Raw genomic sequence first — 18,549 nt, forward strand, 5'->3', positions numbered from 1 at the left:
GTTATGCGCTTACCAACACATTTTGCGATTCGTTTTTATATTATAGATAAAGAAGGTTACCTAGCAGTTTTCTATTATTTCCTACGGTGTCGTCCTAGCCTGTTCTAGTATATTAATGGTGGTTGAAACTAGTAATTACCCCCACCACGTCATCATCATACCCCAATGGTAGTTGTCATAAAGAACATATCGATCGCAATAATTCAGTGGTGGCCACAGGTGGTGTTCTTTGTTTTGGTGCGGTCATTGACCCCGGGGCGGCTCACTGTCTACCGCACCCCCGTTGCATGGAGCGAGCATGCGCCTTTACGTGCACGCATATTAAATAGGGTACCCTTTAATGTCTTTTATGCTGACGCTGTGTTTGTTTTGGTTTCTGGCTTATTGTGACAGGATTTCAAGCTTCCGTCAGTAGATCCTGTTTAAAAAATGTGCACGTGCTCAGGTTTTGCCGCGTCAACCATTGATGCCCAAGCAAGGCCGAAAGTGACAATTTGTATGCCAATCAGCTTGGTATAAAATCGGTTTTATAATCGATTGTTACTTTAAAGTTTGGTGCGATAAATTAGCAATTCACCGAAGTTGATCAGCCTACGATCCGTAATAGTAACCTTGTATTATCACCTCCGCACAAAGGCATATTAAAATCACCCACATCATCGATTAAGTACTACTGCACGAGTTCACTCGTGGGTGAACCTCACTCGCAATATCCGGACTTTAGAGTGCATTTGCGTTGCATAATGAGCCCTCAGCGACCCCTATGTCTAGGACAAATTTCAGACGGCGCGGCGTTATGTCGAGATAGGAATGGCGGATAAAGGAATGGAGTGGAGTAGGTAGTTATTTTCTTCAGCTAGAAAATACAGGGAAATATTATTGATTCTCACGGTGTTGTTTTCATGAGAGTTAATGTATTGTTTGTTAGAAAAACACATCTTGGCTAATGTCAATTTATTCTCACTCACATACCTAATTTTAATCTTTCCCAGCTTCATCCAGGATAAAACTAGCTTGTAGGCATAAGCTACGTAACTGGCAATTTGTGATATTATTAGAAGTAGGATTACATGAATGTTACTATTCAGAAGAATTTATAGGCTGACTCTAACTAGCTTCATTGCTCTAAGATGGAGTATCGTTCAGAACTATTTCCCGTAGGTGTCGTTAGTTCATAAGAGGCGTCTAATCGTGCTGGGACTGTTAATGGCTCTGCTAGCTTCTAACGTTATAGTCATGTCCTTTGGGACTTTTAATTGTAGAGCTTTAATACAGAGAAGAGGACATTTAAATATAGGTAGTACATTAAGTAACTATGAAATCTTTTTATTATACATACTCTTCTAGTCTTTGGAACAATACATTGATGTAGTTACAACGTATTTACAATTGTATGTATGTTAGACAATTTTAGTGAAGTATGTGAGCTTGAAATCAGCCGAAAATCGATCTCAGTGGCGTGCACTTGGAGAGGCCTATGTCCAGCAGTGGACTGCTATAGGCTGATGATGATGATGATGTGAGCTTGTATGTACAAATACCTGCAATAAGTACCCGACTGCCAAGAAGGTTTTTTTTTTATATAGTGTTTTTTTTGTAACCATGTGATAGATCTGCTGCATACAAATATTATCGATATTTCACAATATCATTCAGACATGCAGAAATTAATATTACAACTTTTGAAGTTTGTGACGCGTTAAGAGTTGATGTCCAAACATACGTTTGTTCTCTATAATTTTGGTTGCAATGAAACCAAATACACTACGCCACAGTTTCATTCATCATAGTAGTAAACCATGTAACAACAACATATAGCTAATAACTGCACACGTGGGATGTGTAATTAGGGAAAGTCTACATTATTCATGGACGAATTTATCAGGGACGCCGTACGCCTTGCACTCTGATTACATTAAACGGGCACTGAACCCGCTTCCCGGTTGCATCTGAAGTTCGTATGTTGTCTGAGAAACAAACAATTAACAATCGTAGGAATAGATAATTATATTTTTACAGATGATTTAGAATTAAAACCGATTTAGACTGAAACTTTCCTAAATCTTTGGGAGGACTGAGTTTTCTAGGTCATCCGACAAAATGAATGATCGTCTTAAAGCGCCATGAAATTGCTCGAATCTTTTTTTATAACTGTCTTCGCATAATAAATCTGACATAGAATAACACTAATAATCTAGCCAATTTAAATTAAAATCTCAGCTCACAAAAGTTCGGATAGATATCATTATGATTAAAAGCGTGTATCTCATAACAGAAAATGACTGGTCAATTTATTTAAATTAAAGAAACGGCTTATCGAATTAGAAGCCGGATAAGACTCGTAAATCGACTAATTGGTATAATAATGTTAGAACCGAAAGTGCATGTCACATCACTAAGACTGCAGACTAATTTGTCGGCCGACAGTTGGCCCGCGGGTTAGAAAAAAGTATATTTTTCAGGAAATCGAGAACTCTATCCGTCGTACCACAACAACTTTTAAACGGCAGCTTAACACTTGTCTAAATACAAAATCAGATTATGACGTTAAAATAAGGTCCATTTTGTAGCCACACTTATTTTAGACGAGTGTTTGACAGATGTTTAAGTTCTTGTAGTAAGACCAAAAGTTTTTAGTTGGTCTGATACCAGCCAAATACCTGATAGTTGTTACATGCGTAATACCATTAATTTCCATTCCAGATTTATAAGTCCTAACAAACAATCGGCCGACTACAAATTTTGCAGCGTACCTACAACTCTAATTGGCATAATAATGTTAGAATCAAAAGTGCATGTCACATCACTAAGTTCCGCTTTTCTCGTGCAGTTGAATGACATTTCATTCTTGTTTACACAGGAAATGACGTATAATGTTAATGTGTGTATAAGGAACCCGTTATTTTCTTTATCATTTTGAAAGTAGGTCATAATGCAGCGGATGTTATTTGGTTGTTTTTTTTAACTTCGTAGTTATCTCTGTAGGAAGAGGAACGAATGAAAATGAAAGTAAATTAAGAAAGAGAAGCTGAATTTATTGTGGGAGATTTGTCTTGTATTTAAAATCTTAGTTATGTTTTGATTAAGTACTTGTAGTTATGTTTTGATTAAGTATGTGTATTAATCAAATAAAAATAAAGATGATTTTAAATGTTTTATTGTAATTTAACGATGGAAGCGATTAGTTTTACCAGTCATTAAAATAAACACTTATTACCTGAATTATTTAACAACTAGCCAATAATTATGAAAGGCTGTACATAATTTTATTGGCATTCGTGTTACTTAAGTCAAGCATCTTGACCTCAACCAAAGTGGGTAGTCAGCCATGACAGTTAGGACCCACTGAATATTGACATTTAATCAGCACTCAGTATTAAACATAAGCTTTATAAGTAATGATTTTGTTTACTTTACAATTAGTTTTAAAAGGTTCACGGTCATTGAATATTATTCCTAAATGACGCAATTGTCTGGCCCAAGTCTCAGTTTTTGTCTCAAATTGGAAGGCTGTTTGCGTTGAACATGTAGAAAAACTGTTGCCTTAGGTAATCCGTAAAGCAACTAAACATTAATTTTCTTAATAACATGACTGCATACTGGCCAATTATTTTGTTAAGGTGGACAAAAGTGCATATTTGTTAAAGTGCGTAAGATTCACTCGGCTACTTCTAAAGCCAAATACCTACGAGTTAGGTAAAAATTGCAACTAAAAAGAAAGCCAAGTGCATTGTTTTCTGCGCTGTGGAGGATAAGTTCCTACTGAACTTTCCAAAAAAAAAAGGTGAAGGTATCAACATACCTACCACACAAATATTTAAAGAACAAAAAGATGAAATCTCTCATACAACGGCTACTGTGTAATGTTATGACAGCCGGTCACGTAAACAGCTCGGCCGTGCGCACGCGTCGACGATAACGTCTGTTTGTGCTCACCGCGGCCGGTGTATGTGCGATTATCATTGAGTTGTGAATCGGGTTGAAGGTGTGGCTGGTCAGATTAGGATTCTGGTGGTACATTGCAAGTAGGTTTGGAGAGTTTGAAGATCAAAGTGCACATGTCAGAGTACAAAAAAGTTTTGTAGCTTATGATGGTAAGGTGTTAGGTTAACTAAGGTGACTGAAGATTACTATGTTTGCCTTTGTAACAGAATATTACTACCAAATACTTATGTACTGGCAGACAAATAGGAACTTTGGAAATTATGTATATCGAGAATCGATGATACAATTAAATGCCTTTTTAACTTAGCATTAGTTATTTTAAAGGGACGAGGAAAACTTTGAAAAATTCAACTTAAATCTCCAAGTAAACAGTTCAACACTTGGTGTTCAATCATTTTCCAAGCAATCTACTCGTCTAGTACCTAATCGTAGATCTCGGTTGAAGATGCCTGCCTCGCGGCGAGAGACCACAATTTGCTGAGTGCAGCAATTCCACGAAAAGGATCTATGGACAGTTTATTTTACTTTTAAGAAATAATCAAATTTTCTTAGAAAAATTAACTTTATTTTCAAGTCAAGTCAAGTCAAGTCAAATCATTTATTTCACTTAGGCTTTCACAAGCACTTATGAACGTCAAAAAATATAAATAAAGTTGATTCTAGTTGCCCATTCCAAAAGTAGCTTCCTATGGAGAAGAACGGGCAAGAAACTCCATGGTTACTCTTTTTAAAAATAATAGGTATTACAGTTTGTATGTATTGATACATACTATAATAACATGCACACATTTCTGTTGTGAAACTTCACTTTTCCTGTTATGGTATATTTTATAGTCCCGAGATCTGTTTTTTTTACGTACGGGGATAAAATATAGCCTATGTTGCTTGGAGATAGTGTAGCTTTCCAACAGTGAAAGATTTTTTTAAATCTGTCCAGTAGTTACGGAGCCATCAGGGTACATAAAAGTACCTATTTGTTTGGTATACATTTTCGTCATCAAGATAACTTTGAGACACGTGTGCGTCGTTTCTACGAATTTATGTAATTTGTTCCCGGGCTTCCCGTATACTTACATCATGAATGAATCTTCCATTCTTATTTATATCCCCATGGTGTGAAATGTGGTGTGGGACAATAGATACCCGCGTCACCCACCCCCATGTGTGCACTATAGACTAAGGACGATAGTAGACCATTTAACGTCTCACGGATATAAGAATTGTATGGACAAGTCAATAGCATGCATGTAAAATAAGTTTTATTTAAATCGATGACCACATTTTAAGCTGATGTCATACATTTTTTCTGGATAATTTAATTGCTTTAATGAAATAATTGGCTGCCATTGTTTTTTTTTATTTTTTTGTTACATTACATCTTCGCAGTTCTTCTGCCTTTATTATATTACAATTCAATTTGTATTTGCAGTTTGCTTGCAATTCCTGTGTGTGTAGTTGTGTTTCAAAATACTGGAGTTTTTTCTATACGAATCAGGTAAATAAATAATAGATATAAGACAGTTTCAAAATTACCTTTTAAAAACATCATTAATATACCTTTAAACTGACTCGTGGTAAGTAAATAAAAAATAGCTGTTGGTCACGAAATCGTATTCCCTTGTTACCGCTACCCCAGCTTTTTAACGTAAGTGGGGGTGGTGATGAATAGCGATGTAATAGAGATTGATACGAGCCTACTTTTTTGGATTAATATGAAGATTTTGGTTTTATATTACAATAACATTATTTTCCATTATTTTATTAGCATTCTGTTGTAATATTAGTATAATATTACTACTACCAAGTAAGTAAAAATTATTGTAAAATATGTTTCTCAAATATGTGCACTGATTTCTTTTTTTTTTTCTTAATAATGTTTATGTAACGCCATGGTATAAAGTTAAAATATCTCAAAAGAGTTGATTGCACGTGACTCCGCATAATCACAACATATCACACACACATTTCACTCTCATAAAACACACGTGCGTATCCATACTATGCTGTCTTCCGAAGTCGACAGCCGAACACAACGGAACAAGCCGACGTCACCCGACATTACCCGAATGTTTATGGTGCTTTTTTTGCTCCGTCTCTCTCTTTCTCTATAACAAAAACATAGTTCAAAGCTCAAAGCTTCGCTCAAAGTTCGCCGCGTACAACGAACGTGTCCGATACCTCTGTTTATGTTATAAAATGTTTTAAAAACATTACAAAGTTGCGATACAATAACAAATCAGTGTTTGTAGTGTACACTATTTTGTTTCAGTGTGTAGTTATTAATAATTGTGTGTTAATAGTTACGGGATTTTGTTAAAATGTGAGTATTGTAAATCAGGGTTATTTTATAGTGTTATTGTTTCATGAAGATGTGCTAGTAAGTTGTTCGTGGTAGAATTATGTATGTCGGTTTGTTTGTGGGTACGTAGGTATGACTTATTTATGTATTCAGCACAGATGTTTTAGTTATTCGTGATAGCTTCCTGTTCCTTTTATAAAGTTCGACTTACTAAGCGGTTTATTCGACTCTCATTGATGTTGTTTGGTTCTAAGAATTTAAAATATGATTCAGGTTTTAATTTAATACAGTAGGTTCTGTTATTGCTAATAATTAAGTATTGCTTATGAACAATTTTATACACAAAAGTTCAATGAACATATGAAAATACTTTATTAAAATCTATTATATATTCAGAACCTAATTGAATGCTAAAATTAGCTATTGTAATAAGTTTCGTATCAAGCTTCGTAATTCAAAGAATAATTAGGTAGGTAGTAGACGTTATTCGTTTACAATTAGTAATAAACCGTGTAGAGCTAAAATATTCACATTGAGATCAGTAATTAAGTCTTAATAATTAAGTCATATTGTAGTGGAAACATTTAATTAATGCGGAACCAATTGATTGAAGACCGTAGCGACCTTTGTCGGTCTTAATTAAAATAGGTCATAATAATTTACTAACTTTAACTTGATAAATTGATTAATTCACACTACCTACTTGCTTTAAGTCAGTAACATAGACAAGAATCAATTATTTTTCAATTATTGAGAGTGATTAGAAACTACATAAATATAATAAAATACGTTATAAGGTATTACATAGGTATATTACAAATTGGAGGATAAGTACTACTTTATATTCATTTCTAAATAAATAAATAAAAAATGATGTTAGGTACTCTCATTCATATTTGATTAATTAATATTGTACCTAGATATTTCGAGATATCGTATAAGTAGCTACCTAAGACCTTTACTGTATTCCTCTGTGGACTATGGCTAAAAATCCTAATAAGACCTAGACATCACTATTACTATTCAACAAGTCGTCAACCTATAAAATCTTAAACAATCTTCAATCACAGTACACAATAGAGAAAATTACACCTCAAACACATTTTCTAATATTACCAAGTTTAGCCAACAAACCCACGAACCTATTCCACAGTTATTACCTTAAACTGTTGTTACACAGCCTTTTATATTCACGCTGTTACCAGTGACAGGTTTGGCAGTAGGCCAAGTTGTTACCACTGTTACTGTGCAGACTGCACTGTTTATTTATTGTAGGCGACTAGAATATTACAGTAGGAAGAAATAGTAAAGGTCGACTGTGAATACTTGAGTTGGTTTCTTGATATTTTATGCTCTTAATTTTTACGAGAAAATATGGATTCATAGCGGCCATGTACTTAGGTTTTATTAAGATTAACTATTGTATGCCTTTTCAAAGGAGAATAAAGTTTTATATATAAAAAAAAACTCCAATAATATGCCTGCTAATAAACCTTCTCCTAAGTATGACAAATACTGTGCTGAAAACCACATCAAATCGGTACAGTTAGACGTGAGCTAATCGTACTAACATACATACCTACCTACATAGGTACATACAGGTCAAACTAAGAATATCCTTTTTTAAGGAGGTTAACATTTGATTAATTTGAATACCTACCTAGTTCTTAACTTTTGACTTACATTTTCTCCAATCACATTAGACTGATAAATCCCGTATACTTAGAAATTCGTTTCGAGATTAATGTAGATTGCACTCTAACATTCTGTCCAAACCGGTCAAGCAAGAGTTTGGCATGCGTATTAGTGAATGTATAAATTATTTTTATGACACTAATAGTTGTGAGATGGACTTTTAGCTACACGATTCACGTCTATTATAGAGCTATAAATTTTGGGGACAGGTGAATCGATTTATCTTAATTATCGTTTAAGAAACAATTTGATTTTCAAACAATAGATCACAAGCAAATTTTAAATTAATATGATTTTCTGCTAACTAATCTTAGGGCCTAAATACGTAATAAGTGTCTACTGAACTAATTACAAAAAAAAAAAAACAGTGAAATTAATTAAGTTTACGATTCACAGTTAAAGAGAAAATAATACAAGTTCCTTCAAATATGAATTTTTAACAGCTTTCAACATTCATTTTTTAGATTTAATAAATGAAACGAAGAACCCAAAACTGAATAAATGAACTCCAAAACGAATAAAAACAAAATTATTCCCAAAGGCATTGTATAAACGAATTTCACGGCCCCGTTACCAACAGGAATTATTCGCGAAATAGCCCGCAGAGCATTATGACGTTGTTCAACCGGGTAACAAAACTCCTTACAGTCCTTACTGTATTATTTTGTACACGAATGAGCTAAGACAAACAATTTATTCATGCAGTACATTAAACTTTTATGTCGCTTTACATCTGTGCATGGCTGTGTTTGTAGCCGGAGAGCTAGCTAGACATTTTTGAGTAGGTATTTCAAAAACATGGAATAGAAACATGTGGCCCCAAATAGGAAATTGGGATTAGGGCAGAGGGATGATGATTTATGACGTTTAAACCTAACCAAAATAATAGTGACTCAACACAGAACTACACCTAAGTATGAAATTAAATTATACAAAGTTGATCACGCCAATACTCGACAGCCTCAAATATTCTAAGAGAGGTAGGTGTGGAAAAGTCCCGCTTCCCTTAAATCAGAGTTTTCCCAATTAAATTATGAAATTACGAATTAAATTTACAAAGTTGAGTAGGCCCTTAAAGAGGTACAAGACAAGTATTTCGCTTACCTCAAACACCTACTCAAAAATGTGTACGAGCTCTTGGGCTATAAGTAAGTGTGTGAAAGTCGTACACATAAAATACTTACTACTTGTAACATATTATGGGTATTACCCATGAATTTGTATTCTATTCTCCAGTAAGTTTTACGAATTGTAAACTTCGGGCAGATTGAAGTAAAGAGTGCATTAATTTTCCATCTTCTGATAATTGAATTAGCTGTTCTTGTGGTATTTATTGATACATTGCATATACTTCTTTAATAAATGTAGCATTAAAAATACTACAAAAGATCCATTCTCTCCACTAATTTCAGAAAAATAAAATTTATTAATCTTTCACTAAAACCGACGATTCAGTATATCAAGATTTTTGACCAATAATAACTGAAGTTACAGTGAAAACTCAAATCATATAAAAGAAATATCCTTAATCTTGGTAAAGTTTAATGGAAGTGCGCACCATGTTCTCGGATTGCAAGCGGAGAATCCCAGTTAATTCTGAAACCCTAGGCATTATCCTGCTGTAATCCAAGCCTTTCAACGCCGCGTTGCATGAAGTGTAGGTCTATACTTGCTGTACGAAAACTATCAGTAACTAGCCATAGCTTTTCCTTTCGACATAAGAAGTCTTATGAAAAATAAAACTAGATATCAAATAATATTAAAAAAAAAGGAGTTACAAGTCTTTAGACAAAGAAACTAAGCAAGTCTACTACTTATCATAATTTCTACGTGAATCGAGGCATAGTTACATGTTTATGGACCACAATGCTCTAATATACATCCAATATTACACAAAAGAAAGTTCCCTACAAGTAAAAGCAACACGTTACATTAATCTGAATATTTCACGCTTACAACCCTGATCCACGACAGCATCACTCCTCATTATGCGCCTAAACGTTCATAACAAATGAATATCGGGCCCCGCCAACAATTTGGTTTGTAGCCAACCGCTTATTCACCAAGTTCGACACTGTTTGGCGTCTCACCAGACCCAATAATTATTTGACACATTTATTTTAATTAAATATGTATCATACATAATCTATTTCCTTTAAATTAAATGCAAAATATGAGGAGGAAATGTTATTTATTGGCAATGGCAAAATGTGGATTAGTCCAGCGGAAATCTGTGTAAGCTTTGGCTTGTTATCCAGCTTGCAAAATGATATGTAAATTTTTATATGCCAGTATGTTTTGAATAATTTTCCATTTACAATTCACACAGCTGGTATAAACATGTTGATAAGGCTTAGTAAACTGTAAGTAAGTATAATGAGGGTTTAACAGGAACGTGTATAAATTAATAAGTAACTTTTTAATTGAAAATGCTTATTGCCACTCCATCGTTTTAAAACATTATTATAACAAAATACTACATAATAATATAGGGTACTATTTGTTCTTATTAATTATTTCTGGTAACGCTTCGTCCATCTTTCATTACATAGGGGCAATTTCAAAAAGCAATATGATGTCCTAACATGACAACATATTGTCAGCACGTTATGTATGTCATGTAAGTAAACCCATTACCGTGCATCGGGGGCATGCATCGATCATTACTGGGAACTCTTTGTTTGCCGAACGCGTGACGATTGCCTGCTTACGTGTTGATTGTTTGCCCAACGATTGTCACTTACCCTTTGCATTCTTCGAGTAACTGGCACGTCAATTTCCGTTAAGTTTGGTACTTTGTTGCTAGGCTTTTGGCAATTAGATTGCTTGCTTGTACTGTTTGTGGGTATTTGATTCCTAAGGAGGATATAATGAAAAGTATATTTGAGCACCTATGCTATAATATTTCATAGATAGCTTCATAAATAAGTACAAACTAATTGAATACACTGCGACTCCTAACAGAGAAAACATTTATAAATCGTATTTTAGAAAAAAAGCGACCATAACATTTTATCTCAGCAGTTCAGTACCCTAGTTTCAGTTAAATAAATTGCCGCGAGACTCAAATCAAGGTCAAACGAAATAGGCATTCAGAAGAATGAATTCAAGTTACGCTTAATAATACTAAAAAGAAGGCCGTTAATTCTCTCCGACAGAAAAAATATAAATCGAATGCAATATGCAGCGAAACAATCCCACTATAAATCACAGCCAGAATAGGATTGTGTAACAGCCAAGGCTAAACAGATTTTTTTAGTGGGCGCAAGTGAAGCGAAGTTGTTCGCGCTCGGAGCGGGTACAGTCCGCGCGGCGCGCTTGAAAGGCGCCCATCTCGGTTGAATAGCGGCCCAGCCCTCAGCTCGCTATTTGCAGAACAATGCAGGCTTGATGTGCGCACGCCGCTACCGGGAAAGCGCGGAGGGAAAACGCGCGAAGTCGCCAGTCTCGGCCCGCAAGTGCGACCGGCCGCGCGCCGAAGCACGCACCACGCAAGCGCCCTGGCGCTCGACGCCACGCGCCGCGCTCGCCGCGGCGTTACGTTTTCCGAATCGACCGCAGACGGCAACACTGCCACCGTGACAGAATTTCAGTGTCAAAAGGTTGGTGACCCCACTCTAGTGCAACCAAAATACCACCCAAACCCAAGGGTGCACAGCCTGGTTTCCTTCCACCCGCCCGCCTGACATCTGCTACTATGTGCAGTAGTAATTTCCTCGTGCGCCGCAAATGTCAAACGCTCTCGATTGAGTAGGAAATGCTGTTATGATGGACTGATTTATTTCCTATTACTGAGGTTTGAAAACTACTGATTGCCTAGGTGATTGATTTGACTAGTACACTTGTAAACCAAAAATTACGAAGCAAAATATTTTCCTATGGCGTTTTAATTTAATTAAGTAATATTGCATGTTGCTTCTAAAATTGTGTTTATTTAAATTATTAAATTCTTGACCGTTATTTGAAGCTTACTAGTTTGAGATAGGCACCTACGTGTTTTCCGCTTTTATCTCCGTCCTTTTCTACCCCATATCTTGCATCTCTCTCGCACATCGACCAGTTTCACTCCCCACCAGGCAGGAGGCGACGAGTGTTCTCGGCGGCCACAGTTCGTCATTGGCGTCTTGTTTTCCGCCCGAGAAGGTTGGTCTAACCAACCGCTGTAGTATTTCGTTGAAAAATAAACTCAGTGCTCTCGCAGAACACAGGTGAGTTTATAATATTTTATACAATTTGTTAACGGTTTTACCGTTCGATATTCGTTTTTGCGAATATTTTGTAATGTAATGTGTTAATATTTTGTACATCTACCCCTTTTTTGTCACGAGTTTCTTCCGTGTACTTTTTTTTTTTCAGTAATTTGTTTTCAGAATGAGTGACTTATAAAGCAAATACAGATGCGGTAAATAATAAAGCTACCACAGCCCGTGCACGTGACTATGGAAAAGAAAGCAAGGCCGAAGTTCCTAAGGCACCTGTGGCCCTAGTTCAATCCTGCAAGGCGTTCAACGGTTTGACAAAAAAGAATGGTGTGAGGTGCGGTCCAACCAGCATCTCCTTAGTTCGGACTGATCACTACCGCACTTGAAGAGGGCTGATGGTGTCAAGAAAGCTTTTCGGCCTTGAAAGACTTGGTACGCTCCCCTCGGACTACCAGTAAGTCTGTTAGCCACTCCCCATGGGGGTCGGCTCATTATGACGGCGTGTGATGGTTTTCGGCCTTGAAAGACTTGGTACGCTCCCCTCGGACTACCAGTAAGTCTGTTAGCCACTCCCCATGGGGGTCGGCTCATTATGACGGCGTGTGATGGTTTTCGGCCTTGAAAGACTTGGTACGCTCCCCTCGGACTGCCAGTAAGTCTGTTAGCCACCCCCCGTAGGGGTCGGCTCATTATCTCGGCGTGTGATGCTTTTCGGCCTTGAAAGACTTGGTACGCTCCCCTCGGACTGCCAGTAAGTCTGTTAGCCACCCCCCGTAGGGGTCGGCTCATTATCTCGGCGTGTGATGCTTTTCGGCCTTGAAAGACTTGGTACGCTCCGCCTAGGACTGCCAGTAAGTATGTTAGCCACCCCCCGCAGGGGTTGGCTCATTTTCACGGACCCGCGCAGGGTACCAATCTTGCATGTTGCGAGACGCAGCATCATTACAAAGTGGGGACCAGTAAGTATACTAGCCACCCCCCACAGGGGTCGTTTCATTATCACGGACCCGCGCAGGGTACCAATCTTGCATTTTGCGAGTCGCAGCATCATTACAAAGCAGGGACCAGTAAGTATACTAGCTACCCCCCGCAGGGGTCGGCTCATTATCACGGACCCTCGCAGGGTACCAGTCATGCATGTTGCGGGTCGTACCATCATTGCAATCTACCCTCGCAGGGTGGCTATTTGGATCGACTTTCGAAGAGTCGCCATTATAACCTTCCCTCGAAGGGAAATGGTAATCACACTCACGCTGAATGGCGTGTGACGCAAAACTCTAAAGGCTCCCTTGGGACATTACGAGTAAATTACAATAGGAACCATGTCCAACAGACGAAACAAAGCGTCCAGGACCGCAGGCGGACTTTGATGCGTCCAACAAGGCACGTAAGTTATGACTTTCGAGGCGGGTTGCCTAACATTATATCAAGACCAATGGAAAGAAATGGGAGCTCCGCCTTTCTTGTCAAAAATAATAACTGGGTATCGGATACCATTGGCCAAAAGCCACCTTTGTTAGATAATGCCAGATTTGACCAGAGAGTCCAAAGAGATGGATGTCATCATATCCCAAATGATAAAACAAAAAGTTCTATTGATAGCTGCAAATTCTGCCAGCTTTCTTTCCAATATGTTTTCTTGTGCCCGAAAGGCGACGGAAAGAACCGTCCAATACTCAATCTCAAGGTTCTCAACAAGTTCATAATTACGGAACCCTTCAGTTTAATAAATGTTTTTCGGGTGCTAAAGTTTCTTCAGAAAGACGAATGGCTGTGCAAGTGGATCTCGCCCAGGCTTACTTCTACCTTCCGTTAGCCGAAGGTCACAGACATGTTCTTCGACTAGTATACAGAAGAAGACTGCTTCAGATTACGTGCCTACCATTTGGCTTAAGCACGGCACCCAAGACCTTCGCCACAGTGACCAATTGGGTGGCTCAAACTTTGAAAACTCAAGGGTTACTTATAATTGTGTACCTCGATTTTCTGGTGGCTCACCAAGATATATTCGCCTACTTTGGGATCATTTGCACCACGTTTTGGATGGCAAGTGAATAAATCGCAAGCATTATCAACAAGATAATGACAAAACGCACTACGTGACAAACAGCACGACAAACTTAGAAGACCTGCATAGCTTGATAGGACTTTTAAACTTCGCAAGTTTTTGTTGTCCCATACGGCAGACTGCATTACCGGGCTCTCCTCATTTTCCTCAATGCAGTGTTGAACAGCAATCTATACCTACCCTATTCATGGAACCGTGAGCCAAACGGTGAACAAACCATAAAAAGGGTTCTTATAAGTCACGATTGAAGTAATGATCATATTTTATAAAAATAACTACGAAAGTAATATACTGACAACATTAGAAATTATATTTTAGAACGATGTCTGTGGAACTTATGCAATCTTTTCAAACTTATTTGAAATCAAATATAATAAATGCCGTAAATTGTTTTCTTAATTTTAATTAAATATGTAGTAAATCGTTTACATGTAAAAGGAACCTAGAAGTCTTGACTGTCATACATAGAACCCTACTTAATTGAAGAAAACAGATACTAAGAACATTTTACATAAAAATGTGACGTTTTTGTCATCGGTCGGGTCATACCCACCATTTTGAAAAGTGTCATTCTTTGGTTACATTGTGGGCTCACGGCTCGGTGAATGGAGTTATAGCAATGTTGAACCTACCAACAGATGCCTTAGCAGATCTAAAGTGGTGGCTGGTCAGCTGCCACCAAACCTTGGATATTCATACGCCACTTCCCTGTCACCTTATAACCACGGACGCCTCCGATGTAGGATGGGGGCACAACTGAACGGAACGCCCGTAATGGGTTCATGGAACAAGAGAGAAAAAGGCTTTCACTGCGATCTAAAAGAGATGCTTGCAGTATTAACTGGATAATCACGGCGAGTTGCTAAGGAGATCAACAGCCATTTTTCAATGCAAAAATGGGACTGTAGTGTCATATCTAAGAAATCAAGGTGGCACCCGATCAAGGAGCCTACCGAACTTGACGTACAAAGTATTCAGTTATCTCGAGCTGTATCAAATCTATCACGTCGTGAATCATATACCAGCCCTATTCAACAGTCATGCAGACCATCTCTCCCGACACAAACCTCCACCGGAGGGGCATCTTGTATCAGCAGTGGACCTATTTGCCTCGAAGCGAGCCCAGGGATACATAGTTGTGTACTACGTGCCCCTAGATCTGAAGGACCCGAAAGCGGGGTTCCACGATGCCCTTTTTCTCAAGTTTGGTCTTACCCGCTAGCATGGGTATTACCGCCACCTTACCTTATACCGTAGGTCCTCAGTCATCTCAATTCAGGAACGGGAGTTAATCTCATAGTAGTTCCTTCGGTGGCACCAGGTATTTTGGCGAGCATATTTGAAGTCCCGATCATTAGCAGTACCCTACACACTGATGAACCTCGAGCAGAAACCGATAGACACAGCAACGGGGATACCCCCTGCCAAGGTCAAGGAAATGGGGAAGGGGAGGGACAAGGAGTCTCTCCGACTGAAGTCTTCTTCAATCCACACGCAAGACTTATCAATCAGCTTGGAGTCGATGGTTAAATTGGGGTGAAAAGTATGAAATTGGATCCTATGAATCCTTGAATCCCTATTTGGACCTATACTTACCCAATTTTTTTGCGGACTTACACATAGTAAATAAACTAGCATACAATACTATTTTATTACACAAGTCGGTTATAGCTACACTATGCAATGCAGAAACCACTGGAGAGCTAGGTTCACACGTTCTAGTCGGACACATTTTAAAATCAATAGCGCTGAGCAAACCTGTTCCCCGGGAAGCCGTCCATCTGGAATATTGACCAATTGGTAACCTACTTTAGTGCAGTAAACGTAGACAAGAATAATCCTTTTGCAACTTCCAGGCACACTGCTGCTCTTTTTTTTTGCTAGCTTGTTTCGGAAAGGCGAGTCCATGATCTTTCCTTGCTTGCAATAGACCCAGAACATTTCAAAAACAACAAAGATAATTTAATCTTATGGCCAGTCTTTGGCTCTAAGACCGACAGTTCTAGTCATAGGCAGTCGGGTTGTTGTTTGATGGATAATCAGGAAAATATAAATCTAAGTCCAGTGTATTGGGTCAGAAAGACTAAAGCCTTGTTAGAAGATAGACGGACATCGGCTAATTCCTTAAATTTATTTATATCCGTTAGAGGCCAACCAAAGGCAGGCACCCGAACGATGATTGCGGGTGGATTAAGACATTGTTAAAAGAGGCAGGAATAACTACAACCCCAGGAAGCTTCCACTCGGCGGTAGCGTCAAAATCTGTGTTGACAATATACCTTTGGACGATATATTAGCCAAGGGTAATTGGCGATCAGGCAATACATTTGCCCATTTTTACAGAAGAGAAAGATACCCACTAAATAGAAGTAGCAAGTTATCTCGATTATTTAATTAATCCAGCTGATTAATGTCTATATTTTGTTACTATTGTTATTAAGAAGTATCGCAATATTTTTGTTAATTACTATTAGAAAATGAAATCAATTTTGCTTTTGTTCTTGCATCTCTCTTTTAATTTTTATTACTCATCCTCCGAGCCCCTTTCCCAACTATGTTGGGGTCGGCTTCCAGTCTAACAGGATGTAGCTGAGTACCAGTACCAGTTAACTTTTATTACATTAGTATTCCAGGACGCAATACACATACTTACATGTGATTACTCGTGTACCTAAGTACCTATTTACATACACAATTTCATTGTGCTTTTGCTCACATTGGCGTCCACTTCCACCAGGCGATAACAAACACGTCTCAAACTAGTAAGCTTCAAATAACGGTCAAGAATTTAATAGCAGCGTTTTACCTGAAATAAAACGCATATTAAATACTTACCTTATTTGAAGCTTACATTTAAATTTCTGCCTGGTGTTTTCGACTCAATGACGAACTGTGGCCGCCGAGAACACTCGTCGCCTCCTGCCTGGTGGGGAGTGAAACTGGTCGATGTGCGAGAGAGATGCAAGATATGGGGTAGAAAAGGACGGAGATAAAAGCGGAAAACACGTAGGTGCCTATCTCAAACTAGTAAGCTTCAAATAAGGTAAGTATTTAATATGCGTTTTATTTCAGGTAAAACGCTGCTATTAATACGTACAAAAAACTTGATGTAGGTAAGTGCTTTAATTTCGCACACCTTTTATGACTACTGTTTTACGAGGGTTTGCGCACTTCCAGAGACCCCAACGTCCTTGACACACTTTGAAAGGTAATGTCAGAAAACACAAGGGGATATTGTTACATGCTACAATATTTTGGAGAGAAGTTCTATTTAGATAAATATCTCATAATTTCTTTCTCTGCCGTGGTATAACTGTCCGATGAAGTCGCGCTAATAGGGAAATCTGTGACCCATCGATGACAGCCGTGACGCATCAACTTATTCAACAAACTCTCACCCTACTTAGGTATCGGAAGATCATGACTCGCTACTTCGAAAACTTTTACCGTGCTCTTAACCGTATAAAAGGGCTCACCGATAATCGATAAACACATCACCGATCTCTTCCTAGAAGATCGAGAATCGAATCGTAATTCAGCTCCAGTGTTTGTGAAGCTCGTAAAAAGAGTTTGAGTATTGCGACCTATATATCGAGTCTTAAACTGAAATTAGATTGCGTTAATGCGTTCAGTAGGAATATAAACTGCGTACCAAAACACGCCAAGGGATATGTCATGCCCCAGAAATAATAGCTCGAACCATGCCACGTACCAAACTTCAGATCGATGAGATCATCGCTGCAATGACATAAGACAACATATTTAAATGCACATAATTGTGAAATTAAAAGCAACACGCAATTTGCGTGAGAATTGTGAGAAGCAGTTGCTAATGTTCAGTTCAGCAGGTGCCGTTTAGACGTAATTATTGGACCCAAGGGTACAGTGGAGTGTGTCCTAAGTATCGCACCTATTGTCTTTGTCATGACTGTGTTGTAAAGACATAATCATTGAATAGGGTTGCGTGGTTCATACAGTAATAGGCACGACTAACGTATCATGTACGTTAGTAGATTTTGTGCATTGTGCAGCTACATTAATCCATTTACAATGATTCAAACCTTTCAAAAGAAGTCAAAACTGAATCGAATTTTTAATTAAAATTATAAAACAATGATGAGAATTGAGTATTCATTTGTAAAACGATGTAGTATTGACAACTTTTATTTCTCAGCTTTTTCAATATAGTGAAAACACGTGGACCGTAAATATTGGCGTTCAATTTCTTGGAAGCATTTTGATACATATCTACGATGGGTTTAGGTAAGGGAGGGCTAGTTTCTTCAACCCCAAGACAGGGGGCCTTATTTAGCTTCGGAGGGTGATACCTACAATAGTGT

At 38.0% G+C, this 18,549-nt stretch overlaps 1 protein-coding gene across 6 annotated transcripts in view; it reads left to right on the plus strand.

Annotated features, from left to right (window-relative positions):
* LOC110378448 (proton channel OtopLc) overlaps nt 1-18,549 on the plus strand; it is a 67,669-nt gene that overhangs the window by 11,616 nt on the left and 37,504 nt on the right. The window contains exon 1 of one of the 6 annotated variants that reach the window (XM_064036523.1): nt 6,104-6,265. The exons of 4 other annotated variants lie outside the window; for them this stretch is intronic. The gene's annotated coding sequence lies outside the window, so the exon portion shown is untranslated. Of the gene's footprint in view, nt 1-6,103; nt 6,266-11,245; nt 11,542-18,549 lie in introns of those variants that run through there. One more of the 6 variants, XM_064036522.1, reaches the window with a different exon arrangement.

The sequence above is a fragment of the Helicoverpa armigera genome, chromosome 10 (genome assembly GCF_030705265.1).
Source record: "Helicoverpa armigera isolate CAAS_96S chromosome 10, ASM3070526v1, whole genome shotgun sequence".
Taxonomy (NCBI): Eukaryota; Metazoa; Arthropoda; class Insecta; order Lepidoptera; family Noctuidae; genus Helicoverpa; species Helicoverpa armigera.